Raw genomic sequence first — 15,792 nt, forward strand, 5'->3', positions numbered from 1 at the left:
TCCATCTCTATCCCTAGCCTCATGATTCGTTTGCCTCATGATTATATAAAACAGTGTAGCTGTGCTTGCTTCTGCGGAACAGCCTGATCTTCATCCACATTACCAGCTTTCTAAAATAAAAAATGGGCAAAAGAATCCTTTTTTTAGTGTTTCAAAGATACTAATGCTGTCTAATCTGGTGCTATATGATGCAGAAGAAAGTCACTGCTTTTAAAAAGTTGGTCTCTGACACTCACTTTGCTCTGCTGTACAACACTTTTGTACAAAACTTTTAATGTGGGTTGATTGTGCTCTGTTTGCACTTCTGTTGTTAGATGTTCAAAATGTTGCCATTTCATTTTAATTATTTTATATATTATAGCACTACTACTACTACTACAATATTGTAGTCATGTGATTAGACATTGTCCTGGCTTCTGGCTGCTCTCTTTGATTGAGGGAACCTGCAAGTGGATGGATGCTGTACTGCAATGAATCACTGGGTGTTAACTAGACTCCCTCCTCAGTCATAGCACGCCAGCACAGCCTGAGGGCAACAATTGATCAGAGTGTTGTATGGGTGTGTGTGTGTGTGTGTGTGTGTGTGTGTGTGTGTGTGTGTGTGTGTGTGTGTGTGTGTGTGTGTGTGTGTGTGTGTGTGTGTGTGGCTGCATTTGCTGGCATGTGTACTTGTGTTTATCACAGTGAGACTTGAAAAAAAGGATAAGAATTAACAGTGAGAGATATAAAAAATTTTTTTTTACTTATTCCTGTCTCCAAAAGCAGGGATGTCTGTGCTGAACACTGTGTCTTTTAAAAGTGTGTCACAGTAAAACAGAAATGCCAGTTTTTGGTGAAGGTCACAAAGGAAGTACAAAAAAGGAGGGCGTTGTGTAAGTGAACTAATAATACGTACAGTGCAACAGCCTCGTTGTGGTTTATGACCAAGCTGTAACTCATATCAATCTTTAGAAAAAAAATTAACACACATATTTCTGACTGAAACCATTATTAATTAAAAATGAAGCGCAAGATGCTAAACATGTGCATAGATGCATAGGAGGTGCAGCATGCCTGGTTTGACATCAGAAAGTCAAACATCCACAGTCAATACAACTAAAACAATGTGTAAACTCTGCTGTGTGATCATCTGGACTGAGGGTTTCCTGTGTGCGAGCGCCTCTCCTGATGAATGAAGCCCGACTGTAGCTGCAAACAAGTGAGATTAAACCGTGGCCTGTGCTTGTTTGGACACTTTTCTGCAATAGTGTACTTTACACCGTGAGCGTGTGTTGACTTCTGTTTTCCCCTGCCTTTTGTTTGTGTGTGTACATACAAAGTTTCATGTGTGTGTGTGTGTGTGTGTGTGTTGAGTGGATCTCTCTTTTCACCATCACCATTACTGCATGAAAGACCTGTCAGTCTGTATTAGGTTCTGCCTCTTCCCCTCTGTGTGTGTGCGTGCGTGCGTGCGTGCGTGCGTGCGTGTGTGTGTGTGTGTGTGTGTGTGTGTGTGTGTGTGTGTGTGTGTGTGTGTGTGTGTGTGTGTGTGTGTGTGAGAGAGAGAGGGGGGGAGGGAAAGGCAGTAAAGCCATTTTAAAGCTATTGAAGGTCATTGTTCGCTCACTCTGTTTTATGCGCACTAAATGCTGTGTGAGGTCAGCAGCTCTGGCTTCATTTTTATAGATCTGCGCGTGAAATAATCCGATCTATACCACACCAGCTGTGTAATTTCCCCAGATGATTTGATCATTTTACCACTAATATTACAGCGCTACTGCTGAATTTCCGTTTTTGCTGATATTGCTGATACACTGATATTAACCTGTGGATGTTTGATTCCGTCTTATAACCCCCCCCCCCCCCCTCTCTCGCTCTCTCTCTCTCTCTCTTACTCCTCCCCCTCCTCCTCTCTCCCTCTCTCTGCAGGGCTGCGCTTGTGCTCCATTTCCCAGAACTACCAGCGCGGCCCTCATCATCAGCATCATCACTACAGAGGAAAAGTGTCCCACTGGCGCTCCATCAAGTCGCTCTCCAGCAAAGGAAAAAAGAAATATCGACATCAATAACGCTCGCGCACTTACGAGCTGGTCATAATAGGCTACTTACGAGCGCGCAACCATGAGCGTGTGGCACACGCTCCAATAAGCACATCCAGACCAATTCCCTCAATATAAGAGGGGGGTGAGGGGGGTCATGCCTTCGTAGTGATCTCGTAGCACAACATAGGCTACTGTGGGAGATTTCATCTTGTGTCGACGATCCAACCTCATTCACATTTAGCGTGGAGTTTTAGTGTGATGCGACAAGTTGCTCGCGCCGCGCGCAGTGTGGAAGAAATCGATGGAGGAGCAGACAGGCGGGCGAGCGCTCATCCAACCGGAGGGGAGGGGGAGACGCATTCTCCCCGAGTACACACAAGCAGCGGCCACATCCACTGTAGACAAATCCGTGTTCAGTGACGTGTTTTGTACTAGCCTTTTTTTAATATATACACACTGAACCATTTTCCACCTCAGACTTAAATTTAACCGGGACCTGAGACTTCACTCTTTTTTTTCTTTTTGCTCCTAAATTCATGATTTTTAATCACCCCTTTCGATTTAATTATTTATTTTGTTGCCTCGATAGACCCGTTATTTAGCGCCGTCCACCTCCTCTCTCCTGTTCCCTCCATCCCCTTCTCTCTCTGGGAGTGCAAGGCGCTGCGAAGCTCGGAAATTTAAAAAAAAAAAGAGAGAGGGAGGGAGCCTGCAGGTAAGACCGCCGTAAGCTTCTTTAAAATGATTATAATTGCATTGAGACACTGTTGTTTTGACTTTGCAGCTTAATGAATGACAGTTCATCCAGGCTCATTTTCATAGCACATTGATTTGTTTCACGTTGCCTGCAACTTAACACACTACTGACAGTGTTGATATCGTAATTCCAGAAAAGAATAATAATATTTCTCAGACTTCCACCACTCCTCTCCATCTCCCTCTCTCTCTCTCTCTCTGATTAAATGCTGAATGATAATATTCCCACCTATTTTGCGCGGGCCTATAATTAGCGACCGCAACGTCTATTATGCAAATGATCATTTTAATAGCTCGTTTTTAAGCTCTGCCTGCATTCACGCCGCAGCAGTGGAGACTAAAATATCTGCTGCGTTCGCTGACATGATCGGTCGCTTCCCCGAGGATGGAGAGTTATTTCAGCGTGTGCGAATGCGAGTCTCGGTGTGTCATTCGTGTCCCAGTCCGCTGAGTTTTCTCTGTACTGGTCTCTCGATGCTAGGCGTCCATTTTCCACCGTGCAGCCTATGCAGGCAGGGTGATGTGTGTAGCGTACTCTGTTAACAAATGCACCGCAGTCCGCATCACTATAAGTCAGCTCTGCACGCTCTCGGCCCCGTGGCTCTGAGCTCGTATGTGTCTCATCAGTGTGTTATGCACCGCTTTGGAGTGCAGGGCCAGCATCTCATCTTGGCTCCATGTTGAACCTGGGCCACATCATTGCATCAGACGCGTATTTTTTTCCATTATTTTCCACAGTCTTCTCTCACTGAACAACCTGTGCAGCTTCGACAGATCCAGAGGTAAAGGGCACCGAACACCTGGCACGCGATCAGCCATTCAGTATTCATCACAGCTCACATCATGTCATTGCTAAAGGAGGACTGAAACGTCTTGAATTGGAAATTATGTAGGAGTGTGCACTGCAGTATTCAGGAGTTTCTGTGCACTGTCAGCAAACAGCACAGTGACTTATACCTGTCTTCATTGTGCCTGCAGCCCATGGCAGGTTACAGCTCTGAGTGTTTTCTCAGAAATTTTCATTATTCAATGAGAAATACGCTGTTGTGCTAGCCTACAGTGTTGATGACTGTAGCACAAGTTTATACCCACTAAGCTCAGCTTCTCACTGAGTGCTGCATCTATTCCGTTTGGGGACCAGCCTTTGGTTTTAAAAAGCCAGCATAAATGACCGTCAGCGCTCTGCTTTTACACTGTTCATTTATACCCTTGTTTTGTTTTGTTTTCTGTCACTTGATGTTACAAGTTTGCTGTTGAACTTTTCCTTTGTGATCATGCCAAATGCGATTGCCACTGGGTGGCAGCTGAACTGAAATATTTGTGCATTTCTTAAATATTATCAGCAATGAGATAATGGATGAGAGCCTAAAGTTGTTCATTTCTTAACTACACCTCAAATCATTAATTAACTGCGTGTAATTCTGCGAAAATGCATGCAGTTACTGTTTGCGCTATAACTTCAGTTGTGTGACTTAATGACAGTGCAAGTGCAAGTTTCATGTTACACACTGCACACCGAAAGGGCCTAAAAGTTTGCGGTTATGTCTGATGAGAAATCAAAGGTGTCGTTTTTGTATCACGCTGCTGCCATTTGCCGCCCACCTCTTTATCAGCTATCAGTGATTCTTTCATTAAGTGATCTTGGCCCTGTCACACCCCATCAGTTCCTCCGCCTCCCACGTGCTAAACACCGTCTGTGCCGTGTGTGTGATGTACGTGTGGCCTTGATGATCGTCTCTGTGGACTTTGGATCACTTTCAAAACCCCTGAGTTGGCTCTAAGATCTGCTTTTTACACTCTAAGGTGACTCACTGCAGTCAATACTGATGCGTAGCCCAAACAGGCTGTAGGTGTGATTTAACGCTGGCCAAATTATAATCATCTAATGCTCAAGCGGTCCACAACAATCGGAAAGGATCTCTAACTTTTGACTGTTTCCACTCGTTTACCTGTCTCGCTTAAATTTCACTCCTGGTTGGTCTCTTTCTCTCTCTATATCTCGCTTTCTCCCTTTGAGGAGAAGTAATTCTGCAATGATCATCACATCTGTCATGTAGCTGTTGTTCAGAGGATCAATGCCTTTGCTGCAATTTTCTTGATGGTCTGAGATTTCACACTGTTCATTCCTCTCTTTAGTGCAGGAGGAAGCCCAGTGCTGTACAAGAGCCACAAATGCCTCAGTTTGAAATACAGCCCCTTAACAATCTAATGTTCATTCACATTACTGCTTAACTTTTCATCTCTACCCTATTAGTAAAAAGAAACTCCTGCATATTTAAAGAAAAAGTCTAAACTTACACTTGTAGCAAGTCTTGCAGTATTGGGAAAGCTTACATTCAATACACAACACTGCTTATAACTCCAGTGAGCAGAGGCTTTTATCCAAAGCATTCTAAATGACTCCGTTCTCAGTGGCTATGACCCATGCATCAATTAACCCAGAGCTTTGGTGTTTTTAAGTGCTTTGTTTAAGCTTGTATAGCCTAAGAGCAGGGTTGTAAGAGCCTGTGATTGAACCGTGTTGTGTCAGTGATATGCTGTTAGCTGACCTGTCCGTGTGTGCAGGAGCATGCAGCATAAAAACACGACAGAAACCGTGTTAGCATGTCTGATAGGCCAGCACAAGGCTGTAGATACAGGTTGCAGCACCTGTAACTAAATCCCACAAACAGATTACAAAACGGTGTAGGTGTGAGTGAGAGTCTTAGTTGTTTATATTAGAATATTGAAGCTGCTCACACATGAAATAGATTATGTGACTCAGAGTAGGTGCAGACATATCACTCTACTATTAAGCCTATGAGTAAATAAATGAATGACTATCTGCTAAACATCTGTTTGAGATTAACTCTTGGTCCACAAGAGTTTGCTCATTTACATTTGTCATCAACTCTTTTCCCTATTTATTTATGAAACGATCCAGAAATTATCTAGTATGCAGATCTTGAGAAAACTCTGCTCAACAGTTTCTTAAATAGGCTTATGTGTATTCTCATAAACCTAGGGATGTCACAGGAACCAAGCGTCCTAGTGTATCATTACACACTGAAGAAAAATGACACCCACAAGTGCAGGAAAAACCACACTCGGAAAAGCAAAACCTCATGATGGTGACTCGTGTAGCTGCCACGAGGCAGTAAGAGTCGGGTTTGAATGTACTTTGTGTTGTTACCCTGAATTCCTAGTTTTTTGATACAGCTGGCATTACCATTGTAATCAACTGAAAGGTTTGCAATGGGTAATGTTAAATGTACAGAGGAGGTCAGGATAAGGTACAACAGTGAGTGTCTACAGCCATGTGTAAAACATGCTGGAGACTCTGTCATGTTTGTGGCTGCACTTCAGTCATTGGTGTTGGGGATCTTGTCAGAATTGATCAAATTGGGAAGGAAGAAAAGTACCATCAGATTCTGATCCACCATGCAGTACCATCTGGAAAGCATCTGATTGATAACAGCTTCATTTCTTAGTATGACGATGATCCCAAACACACTGCCAGTGCACTAAAAACATAGCCGGATAGAAAAACCCACAGTTGAACACTGTCAGTAATGGATTGGTCTCCCTTGGAGCCAAACCATGATTGTTAGTCCAGGACTGATCCATAGTAAACTCAACATTAGTGAACCAGTCTGGGATCATCTTGACAGAGAACAGAACAAAAGGCAGCCAAAATCCGAAGAAGTGCTTTGAATGTCCTTCAAGAATCCCAGAGAACTATTTCTGAAGACTACTCAAAGAAATGACAGGAACGCTTGCTTAAGAGAGTTCAGGCAGTTGAAAAATAAAGGTGGTCATACCAAATATTGACTTTCAAAGTCGTTAGAATTGTACGAACTGTTTTTGGCTTACATGCTTTATTTACATTTATGTTTGCAAGTGTTTTATTAAATCGCTGCACTTCTTCCCATTTTAATTGCAAAATGTAAAGATACAATTGGTGGCTTTTTCTGGCAATAGGCGTGTTTGGAATCCCAACACAGTCAGCTGATCCAAGCAGAGGTGGACAGAGCGTAGACGAGTATATAAATCACCAAACATAACAAATGTTCAGGAAATCAGTTTATGTTTCACATGTCTGAAAGAAAATCTGAATATCATATTTTTAAACAACTGGCCGAGATCTATCAACGACAAACGTATTAATTATAACATTTATCATTTTTTTAAATCTTTCTTTGTTTTTCAGTTTATACAAAAATAAAAAACACCCATAACATCACTGCATCAACCTAAGAAATAATGAAGATGATGCGGCAAGTGTTTAACTTAGTATCTTTAGTTACATATTTAGATATGCTACATATGTTGATATTCTGTTTAGTGGGGTTGGGGACTCATTTTTACCTTCTCATTAATGAAGATTTCATGCATTTCTTACACGATGCATAAGTGGTGATAAATTCTGGATAGTACTGGAGTTTGTGTGGTTGTAATATACACATTCCCCTTTGCCATAAATCTGAGCATCCCGGACCTAACACCCTCACAGTGATGCCTTCACCTGGTGGCCTGTTTGTCAGACAGTTAAAACATCTTTAAATCACCTGCTTGGGCTTTAGGTAAGTTTGATATTTTGTTAACAGGAACCAAATCATAAAGAAAACAGGCACCACATTTGAACTACTCATTTATGGTGAAACCTATTAATTATTGTTACTTTATTTGTATTTAAGTGCATTTCTTTGAACATAAATTATAAATCAACTGGAAAAAAATGAAATAAATAATAAATAAATGTGAACTGAACTAAATATGCCACAGCATGACATTGTGTATTTAGACTTTAAGGGAGGTGCAAAAGTGAAGAGGGAGAGGGATTCAAAAACAGAATGAAGTACAATAATCAATCACTCACTCTGCAGGTGGGGGGAGAGATATAGGAGAGGTGGAGAATGAACTCAACCTGGGTGTCTATTGTCCTGTGTAGTTTGGGAGATGATTGGATGATGGGGTGGGTGCAGTTTTCTCTGGGATGGAGTCGGGTGGGCTGCCCCGGACTCTGTGGGGCTGGGCGGTGCTGCTGCTGCGGGCCCCGGTCCAGATGGGCCTGGGCCCCCTTGCCCTGGTGGGTTCCAGATTGTGAGGTTGCTTGCCCCTCCCTTTCTTCCCTCCCCATCCTCAGCTGCCTCCCTATTCCCGCTCTACCACACCCACCCACACACGCAGGGCTTGGGGTGCAGGTATGTCACCAGGGTGCAGGGGGGGCACTCCCCCTCTGTCCCCTTCTGGCCGCCTGTGCCTCAATTATATTCTGCAACCTAGACATCCACATCACTCACACTCTCACATAACACATACATATAGGGCCTTGGGGGTGGGCACGTTTTACAGCATCCAGAGGATGGTCGGTGTACTCCAACCCACCTCTGGCGCTGGTGCCCTACCCTCAATTTTAAATGCATTTAGACACTAAGGGTTTTCGGGAAGAGCCGTGCTGCTCTCTGAGAGGAAGCTAGTACCATGCTCTCCTGAGTTTTAAATGCACTTTAGAACAGCACACAGCAACACTACATATGAGCGGGCGTAGGGAGGTTTGAGGTCTTCACTCACCCCGGTTCTGTTAGCCGTCAGGGCTGGGGGGCTGGGAGGAGGTGCTGGCCGTCAGACTGGGGTCTCGGATGCGGGGCCTCCCTGCTACTGCAGATAAGGAGGTGGTCCGCTTGCCTCCACCCCAGAGAGAAGGGTTACATCTCCTGGGTCTAGGTGCGGCTTGCCCCTCTGAGGGCGGGGGTACCTGGACCTGGGATATAGAGTATGTTTGGGGAGTGCGACTGTCTGTGCAGTGTCAATTTGTGTCTGTCTACACGTTGGGTGAGTGCCGAGTATTTGGTTGTGCATATGGGGTGGGAATGCACGTCTGTGTCCGCGTGTGCCTGTTCGTCTGTGTCTATATGTCAGGTTGATGTCTGGGTACATCTCAGGCCCTCTAAAGTACGGAGGCCTATCTCCCCTCACCACACTCCCTGCCGGTGGCTGATGCCCTCAGACGTTGGTGTGTTGGTGGTCCTTGTCGTCTGGGGCTGGGCGCTCATGTATGTACCGGCTCACTCCTGGTGGCCGATTGGCAGGGCCTGGCGCCTGTGGCCCGGCTGGGCCCCTTCCGGGGGGTGGGGTGCCCTCAGGCCTCTGGGCCTGAAGCTCGGCCCTCTTTGCCACAGCTGGCTGCCGGCAGAGCCCGTGGGCACGCCACTGCAACCCCCTCTGGCCTCTGCTCCGTAGCTGCGGGGTGACCTCTCCTTTGGGGCTCTACTCAGCTCTTCCCAGGAGGGTGGCACAATATCGTTTATTATTTAGTATCTACTGTTATCTACTGTTAGCTAGTTTATTGTGATGGTGCTGTTTTTTTTATTATGTTGCTCTTTGTTGTTTGCTTTCTCTTCTGTTTTTTTTCTCCATACAGGTGATCCAGGTGTTTTGTTTTGGGTTTTTTTCTTTCTCCCCCCCCCCCCCTCCCCCCTTCTCACCATCTCTTCTCCCCTTTGGTTTTCTTTCTCTCCCTCTCTTTCTTTCATTCTTTCTCCCTGTCCTATCCCCCAGTCATGTCTGTCCCGTTTGTAGCAACTGAAAATAAAATAAATTCATAATTATAATAAAGGTCAATCAAATGGACCAATATGGCAAGGCCATGATGATCCACTTGGTAAAATAAATCCGCTTGGCTAAATTCTGATGGCTAAAGATCCAAACGGGACACAAAAAAACAAAAAAAAACCAATAATCATTTCATCTCAATTCTCTCATTTTATTAATCATTTGAAGCCAAATGGTAATTAAAATTAAATTAACGAGACAGTCGTATAATGTATGAATCAGTAATGAAAATCTGTTGCAGGCCTAATTTAACTGCTGATCACCCATTACTGGAAGATATCTCCCTGGTTAAACTGGATAGGCACTTGTTTGAGTTTCCCAAAGTCTTGTTGACTAAACTCTGTATTAGAGCAGTAATAAAATAATTATAATCCCCAGTTTTTCTATCTTTACAACGGCCAGCTTTCTTCTTGAGTTATTTGCAAGCTTGTTTCCTGGTTAATTTGTTTCTCCCCTGCTGCACTTACATAACAGGATAACTTACTCTTTTATGTATAATAACTATAAATTTAAAGGGCAATTTTGTGTTAGAATTGCTGTCAGAAAGCGGTTTAATCTGTGAAGACTGGAATATTTAAAGTTCATGGTTGCAAGTGTCCATGTGTTTAAGCATGGATTCACGGGTTCATGAGCATCCAGTCATTCAGAGACACTTTATTTTGAGAGCCTCTTAAACCAAGGTGTTACTGCCACTGCCTCCTCAGGCACTTCTGCTCAGACAGGCAAAGCCTTGGTCACATGGAGTCAGAGGATCTTAGCAGACTCTTCACGAGGGCTTAATGGCAGTTCAGCTACACTTTAAAGTACCTTTTAAAGATGACCTATTTTATGCATTTGTTGTCATCATTTTGACAGTTGTGGGTGTTAAAGGCCGCATATGTGCTTGGTTCGTTTGCATGTGGATTTCTTCCTATTTTTCTTTTTTTTTTCCTGTGCATTCACGAGTGTGTTTCTGCATGTGAGCGTGCAAAGATGTAAATGTGCGCCTGCCAGATGTGGGAGCTCAGCAATGAGCTCAGGTGTGTAGCTCTTTCTCATGATTAAGGGGAAAAATCACTGCGGCTACCAAAAGTCACTGCTCTGAATATTTGTGCATGTTTTCCTAATGTTCACTGCCGCCATCAGCACCTCAGAATAGAATACTCGGCTTGTATTTTTAGATCTGCCATCATAAGTAGGCCTAGTGCATGTTTTTGGTCAAGCACTCACTTTTGGTCAAGCACTCACTGTTAGCTTATGTCATTTTCAATAACTACAGTCCCGATTCTGGTCCTGTGGAGACCAGACATAATTCTTCTTTCCATGTGATACCCTTGTGTGTGTGTGTGTGTGTGTGTGTGTGTGTGTGTGTGTGTGTGTGTGTGTGTGTGTGTGTGTGTAGATGCTGCACTGAAAACTTCCACACTCGCCCATGCAGGACCACTGCCTTTCACATGTGTGGAAAAACTTATTACGGCTGTCATCATTTATTCAACAAGCAGTTTGGTAGCTGATTTATGCAATGAATAGCTAATGGAGCAGCTGCTACAAAATTCAAATCTCCTGTGTGATTTATGGCTGTGTTATTAGCGCCACAACTCATTGGGCATGCTTGTATTTCATACAAGCAAGGTGGCCTGCCTTGCTGGGAATGAGTCACGCAGGTAGATCTGATTATATCTGAAGTTTTTTTTTTAGGCAAGTGAGAGCCTGGTTCTGTAATGGTCCCTGCAGCCGCTTGCTTCCAAAGCCTTTGTTTCTGCAGTAAGTCCAGCTACAGCTAATTGCCCCTAGCTAGCAACATACAATGAAGGCATCACTGTGAGGGTGTTAGGTCCGGGATGCTCAGATTTATGGCAAAGGGGAATGTGTATATTACATCCACACAAACTCCAGTACTATCCAGAATTTATCACCACTCCTGCAATCATTTGCTATTACGACCAGTGTGAACATTATTGCCGAGAAGAGTGGCTCTGAACCCACTATTTCATAATGTAAAAAAGGTGATGCTGCAGTGCACTCTTATGACATCGTCAGGCTTGCAACAGTTTAAAAAAGGATCAGAATTGAGCTACAGGTACTATCTTATTTATTTCTCACATTCTTCATCCTTCAACCTGGCACCTGCATTAAGCACGGTACACAATGGCCGCTGACAGTGTGTATTTGAGATTCAGGTCTGCTATGTTAGTTGTGGTTAATGTTGCTTTGATCTGCTAGCCTCAAGCAGGGGTGAGGAGAGAGTTAGAGGTCTGGCTAAGCTCACCTCTTTCATATTCAAACTCCCCCCTCCTCCTTTTTTTGTATTCCTCAGCTCAGATCAGCACTGAGTCAAGTGAAATCGCTTGTCAGATCTTGCGCAGCCCCCTTGGGAGCCACAGAGGGCATTTGTACAGATTTCTGCACATATGCAGTAGTACCCCACAGGACCTGCAAACAGAACTAAATGTGTAAAATCTTTTGTCCACATTAACGTTTGAACTAATCACTGTAACGCAACTATTGAAATAATACTGCCACTGTTAATTATCCACTATTTCCTCAGGGTGCAGTTAGAAAATCTTGGCCTTTAGAAGTCATCTACTCTTCAACCAAAAAACATATACAGACTTTCTATATATGCCACAAGGCACTTGAGTGCATTGTGGCCTAAACTTGAGTGCACTCCACCTGTGAGCCCTCCTGGCCTAAATGAATTATAAACAGACATTAAGCTTGCATTGGTGCATCATAAATCATTTTAACCTTGTTATCTTACACAGAAATGATAACAACAGACCTGTCCATATCTTAATAAAATACACAAAATCCTTCTGCCTGCCTGTCTGTCTGCGAACTTCTACCAAGTCAGAAGTTGAGCAGCCAAACTTGGCACACAGGTACATCATAGACTCCTCAAGGTTCTTCTATATCTATATCATGTGTCACTATAATTTTATTCCAATAACATTTAAGAATTTTGATCCACAAAACCTGAAGTAAACATGATATATTATGACATCAACGTGTTTTCTGCCAACCACCTAACAATGTAGTAGAATTGCAGAGCATACACTACTCCAACATGTGCTCATTACATTCCAAATCTGTATCTCTAAATATCCAGAGCAACAACACATCTGACATTTCCTATCATGATATAAATTTTACTTTTTGATGAGAGAGAATACTTTACATCCAGCTTGGTGTAGGTGGACTGCTGCTGTTGCTGACAGCTGTTGCCCACTGCAAGTATTCCAAAGAGCAATTATGGGACAAACTATATTAAAATACGTTAATTCTTGATTTACAGAACATCCTGTTACTGAAAATGTAGCCTACGGTTTTTAGAATACATACTTTGTTGGTTGTTGCCTCGTTGCCCTGTGATTGGAATGTTGTCTCTTTGATTTTTTATTTTATTTTATGAAATGCAGTCATGCGGACAGTTTGTAAAGGTTTAGTAAGTTAGACTTAGAAATCTCGTTTAGGTTAGGTAAGTTCAAAGTAGTAAAGATGCCCAGTTTGTTGCAGATGGTGTATTCTTTCGGTAACACTTTGCAATACGGCTCGTTACTACGGGTTTAATTTTCCTGCAATAAAAAGGGAGTTCGATGGATTTTATTCAAAATTACATTGTAATTATATTTACATGAAAATATATAAAGGCATTACACAAGAATAAGAGGGTAACAAGTCAAACAAACCAGAAATTATATTGCAAGTAAATGTATGTAGTGCATAAGTAATTGTAAGTACTGGATAATTTCCCAGTAATGTAGACAAAGATGTACAATAAACAAACAATATTTTCCCATCTTACATTTTGGGGCAAGGTCCATATTATGTAGTGACTTCATCTTTCCTAACTTCCAGCTATTTTGCAAGGAGAGTGACACAAATTATACTGTATGTAATTTTAAGTAATGTGTGTTTACCTTTGAGCAAATGCAATATTTTCCCATTTTATGTCGGGAATACACCATATTATGGAGTGACTTAACTTTACCTTTTACGTCTTTATTTTTTTTACATCATTATTTAATATTCATTTAGCTAATGTGCATGATGAATTTTGTGTTATGCAGCTGTCCTTTTTTACTTACACTGTTCTTAAAATTACTTCAAATACAATGTGTGTCTCCTTTCTTATAAAATACCCAGAAGTTAAGCCACTTTATAATACTGAAAAGTCTTATTCTTTCCCCATCTCGCATCGTAATTATGCTGATGTATTACCACACTTAAAATAACTTAAGCTTACAGTATAATTTGTATTTCTTTTCCTGCAAAATACCTGCATGTGTTGTTACGTATGCAGTACTTAAAATGACTTACGCACTACTGAAATTTACCTACAATATAATTTTTTCTTGGTTTCCTGTAAAAAGCTGACTGAGCCCCTTAATCTAGTTTACTACCTTTAAGTTTGTCCATCTAAACATTATTACAATGTTATTTACATGGAACAGCAAAATACATGGAAATTCCATTTAATTACAGAAGAATTATGTCTTTGGTTGCAGGCTGTATTATAAAGTGTTACCGTTCTTTCTGCTGCAAAAATGGGTTAACTCTGGCATGTAACTGATGTCCCACTTGTGTCAGTAACACAGTAGATCATCGAGTGTATGGATCGGCCAATCAGCAGTCAAGAGTACAACCCCAGTGCTTGCAAGATTAACAACACTGTCAGTTGCAAATGTCTGCTGACAAAAGACTCTGCAGAGCTCAACACTGACCACTAGGGGGTGGATGCTGTAGCCTCAAAATTATATCATGATATTTGCAATAATGGTATTTATCACTAATGATAATGATATTTATGATGATATAGAAAAGCAATACTGATTACATGATATATTAATGATTGCAGTTTGCAATACAGCAATATGTATTAGTGTAAACAAAACAAAAGATATATTCCATTGATGAAAGACTGCCTAAATCAAACTGTGAATCTGTTGCTGCAAAGTTTCAGCAGCACCACCAGAGTTATAGTCAAACAGTAGCATGTAGCCAGTTCACAGAGCTCAGGTAGTGTTTTCAGTGAAGAAGTAAAAGTGTTAACATAACTGTTTAACACTTTAAAAGTAACTAACCTTGTAAGGCTTCAGGAGCCGCACAATATTGTCACATAATATAACTGAAAAAAATTTTTCAGCCTGGGATGTTACATCTTGGGTCAAGGTTTTTAAAGCTGTTTAAGACCATCACCATATAATGTCATCAATATTTCCCATCCACTGTTTGCTCTTTCTGTCATTTGGAGTGCAACTAACCAGAGTTACAGAGATTAATTATTTACTCTGTGGTTTGTTAGGATCTTCTTCTCACATGCCATCATAGCCTGCTTATGCTCGACATTGTGTTTTTGCCTCAAGTGTTGAAACAAGTTTGTTGTTTCCATCTTTAACAAACAGTTTTGGGGGGAAAAGTATTGGAAAATATCTTGCAAATTGTTGAAGTAGTGCTTGGTTATGATTACTACCTTTTTAGGTAGAAATGATCATTCTGCCTAAAAAGAAAGGCTGGTGTGGTGCACAAGGGCGTGTAAATGCATGCCATCCCTATATTTAAATTATATTGTTATATGACACTTTTATTTTACGTAAAAGTTTATACCGGTATTTTTACAGACAATAGAAATTCCACTTTTATAAGTTCTCCATTTCCACAAGTGAACTTGCTGTTTGTACCTTCCTTACACTGAAAAAAGCTCTGTAAAGTTACAATATAACGTACCATTGTGTTTTTTCTGTATTTTCTAACCAGACATTGAATTTTTAAAAAAAGATAATACTGGTTGTCAGTTGTATCGTGACCATAAAAAAAATATTTGGATCAAAAAAGAAGAAAAACAAAGCAAAAAAAAAACTTTAAAGGACCGAACTTAATTATTTTAATGGTGAAGGAACTACTCCTTAAATAACCAACTGTGAGTCTCTAATTCCATAGCAGTTGAATTGACTCCTTTTCATTATCGTAGGGTTTGTGATTAATGTGATTAATAATAGTGTTGTATAATAACAGTACGTAGGTTTTTTTTGTCAATAATCAGGCCGTAAAGTAATATAGCCTGGTTATGGTACAGTGCTTCGCTCCTGAATGCAATCACCGCTCTGATGGTTTTTGAGGTTTTGTGATCAATAAGTGACATGATGCTACAGGGTTTAAACATTTCCACAGTAACAGCAACTCCCATCAGTCAGAGATTATATCAGTTTAGGATTGTAGGTAGAGTAGTTCTTTTCTGCAACATTTCAAATTAAATGCATTTTTGTCAAAGATTGTTAACATAATACGGACTTGTTGTTTCCACAGGAGCACAAAGCATTGTGGTGTCATAGCTTATAATAAGTCTACTTTGCATCGTTACAGCAGTATGGCTCATTATCAAAATGCCAAAGTGGGGTTTCATAGAGCAACAAAATCCCTGCATGGAGGAGGTTTTTGGTAG

At 41.6% G+C, this 15,792-nt stretch overlaps 1 protein-coding gene across 1 annotated transcript in view; it reads left to right on the top strand.

The window, feature by feature from the left end:
* Nucleotides 1-2,202: 2,202 nt before the first annotated feature.
* The window catches only part of cacng8b (calcium channel, voltage-dependent, gamma subunit 8b), a 29,218-nt gene continuing 15,628 nt past the window's right edge, over nt 2,203-15,792 (top strand). The window contains exon 1 of the mRNA XM_026184982.2: nt 2,203-2,736. The gene's annotated coding sequence lies outside the window, so the exon portion shown is untranslated. The remainder of the gene's footprint in view (nt 2,737-15,792) is intronic.

Source organism: Astatotilapia calliptera, chromosome 11 (assembly GCF_964374335.1).
Source record: "Astatotilapia calliptera chromosome 11, fAstCal68.1, whole genome shotgun sequence".
In the NCBI taxonomy this organism is placed as follows: domain Eukaryota; kingdom Metazoa; phylum Chordata; class Actinopteri; order Cichliformes; family Cichlidae; genus Astatotilapia; species Astatotilapia calliptera.